Here is a 2,771-nt window from a genome sequence, read left to right on the forward strand (position 1 = left end):
ACAGATTCTTTTACCAATTTGTCGACTTATTACACCTTTGTATATGTGTGTAAGAAGTGTTAATAACGTATTAATAAATAAATAAAAGATACTATTGTTTTTGAAAACCAAAACTACAATAAAATATGAAAACGCGGTTTTGTGTAGCAGCAAGACAGAGTGTAAACAGCTGTTGTTTGAAGTGACTTCACTCACTTCAGACCTTCACCAATATTGATCTTCACTATTTGGCTGCGCGTTTCCATTTCAATTCATATTTTTAAAATACCATTCATGAAATATCTTATATTTTACTTGCTTAATTGTTGTCTATACCTTTTTAAATAAGGGCTTAGGTTTTATTTTAGTTTATCATTTTTTGTGAGACCTAACATGTTACTTCACGAAGCTGCCTCCCCTTGGCCCTTCATATCAGAATCCTATGTAGTTTATTTATTATATATATGTATTCCCCTTTTGGTTTATTGTTTCTTTATAACTCCATTTATCAATCATTCTTCTTTTTCAGTAAAATCAATATTTTACAATTTAGACCATAGTCAATTTAATAGGTATTTAAAAAAAAAACTTATTATAGAGTAAATATCACATGGTGTGAAGAAGTGGCCTATGAAATGGGATGCAAGTTAAAAAGTCTCCGAACATATGACTTTAAAAAAAAAAACAGTGAGCATTTGTCTGCATATTATGTTAGGACTTTTTACCACCAGTTGATTAAAGCATAATGTAATTTAAAACATAATATAATGTAAATTAACTCGTTTAATAACATAGACCAATGAGCAGGTTTGATTAGTCACTTTCTCCGAAAGATCGTAGGATTTGACACATTCAAACGCAGCTGTGATTTGCATTTCAAGAAAGTGATAGCAATAAAAACCTCAACCTCAATTATTTTAAGGAGTCCTCGATTTCTTCACCAAGTGGATTCCGTACAGCTAGATGTACATGCTTCTTTTATTTTTCAGGTTAACATATATACATATAGAATAACCTTCAAATGTAACAAATTAAGTAGTATTTGAACGCAAATCAATACAATAATAGCACAAGTGCTTCTCAAGGAGATGACACATCAGATTTGAAAAACATTGTGAAGGTGACATGTCAATAAATGAAAAAACTTGATACTCCAATTAAAACATTTTGTGTGTACACATATTCTTACACCTAAGCTTAATCTTCTTTCCCAAGACGTGATTCTTACATTTAATTCGTATATGTAGTTTTTATGTTGTACACAATTTCAGCCTGTTTTAGTAGAAAAGGAAAACCATTCCAGCCCATCATATAATTAAAACGTGCATTATGTCTGTTTCATTCTAGGTGAAAATACTAGGTATGTGAGTTCGAATACCCGCTCGGTTTCGGATCAAGTATTTCGGATTTTCAGTTATTTCGGTATATGGTATAGAACCCGTTCAGATATTTATGTATTTCGTGTCGGATTCGGATATTTTTAGTTCGGTTTCGGCTATTTTGGATCGGATTCAGATACTTAAATTTTGAAAATAAAAATTTAAATTCTTTTTTCGCAGACAATTTTTTTTCATTTCTTATATCTAAAAGTATAGATTTCACTTAACAGATTTTTTTAATAGATTGAATGATTAATAGATTTAGAGATACCATTTCAAAAATAAATATATATTTATTTGGCTATTGTTTTTAAATTTTGGAAGTAACTTTTGTTAATACATAAAACAAAAAACTTGACATGAATTTTAAGTGAATATCAAATTATTTTATCTGTAATTACATATATATTACATGATCTTAAAGTATGTGTAACATCAATATAAATATTTTAAATAAAATGAAAGATGTAAATTAGAAATATAAGGGTAAATAAACATATGTTCGGTTATCTTTAGATATCTATTCGAGTTCGGATATTACCTGATCGGGTTCGGATATCCAGTCTCTCCTAAACCAATACCCGTTCGGATATTTTTCTATTCCAGTTCAATTTTTTGTTCGGGTTTTTTCGGGCCGGATTCAGATACGGGTTCGGCTATCGGGTAAAATACTCACCCCTAGAAAATACTCCAGATAGAGAGAGAGAGAGACCTTAGTTCATAAGTTACCAATATAAAGCATTCCAGTTTTTACATAATAGTAATTTCATCAGAAAATTAGGTATTTTGATAGGTATTTAAACAGATAATTGTCATAACAATAATAACGTCGTTAGGTATTTTGCCCGCATATGCATACATAAATATTTTATATTTATTTATTTATATATTTATTACTAACTAAAATTTTATAATGTTAAATTGATATTTATGTTTTTATTTGTAATTTTTACATATTATAATTTTTGAAAATTTCTTTGTAAACTATATTAATTTACTAATAATAGCAATCCCAATTAATTCCAAAGGTTGTGAATTCTAATTATGTTCAAAGGTTGTGACTATTGAAAAGTTATGACCAATCATATAGGTGCATTCTTTTCATGATGATGATGATGACATCAAAGAGTTCTCTTCTCCATAAGTAATTACATTATGAACTCTGCTTTCTCATTTGCTTGTGCTTCTGTCCATGAGAACTTCTCAGTTATGCTTATGTTTAAGGAACCTTTTGTTTCATGCAAATGGAAGTCTGTACAGTTTGGATATTCATGGACTTTATTCACCTCTAGATACATGTTAGGTTTATGAATCTACTGCTCTCTACTGATTTTATTTGATCTGATAAGTGATTTTGATTTATGTTTTATGAATTACTTTAGAAGTGATTATTTGGAGTTCCTTTTTGTGTGT

The sequence above is a fragment of the Brassica oleracea genome, chromosome C6, assembly GCF_000695525.1.
Source record: "Brassica oleracea var. oleracea cultivar TO1000 chromosome C6, BOL, whole genome shotgun sequence".
In the NCBI taxonomy this organism is placed as follows: Eukaryota; Viridiplantae; Streptophyta; class Magnoliopsida; order Brassicales; family Brassicaceae; genus Brassica; species Brassica oleracea.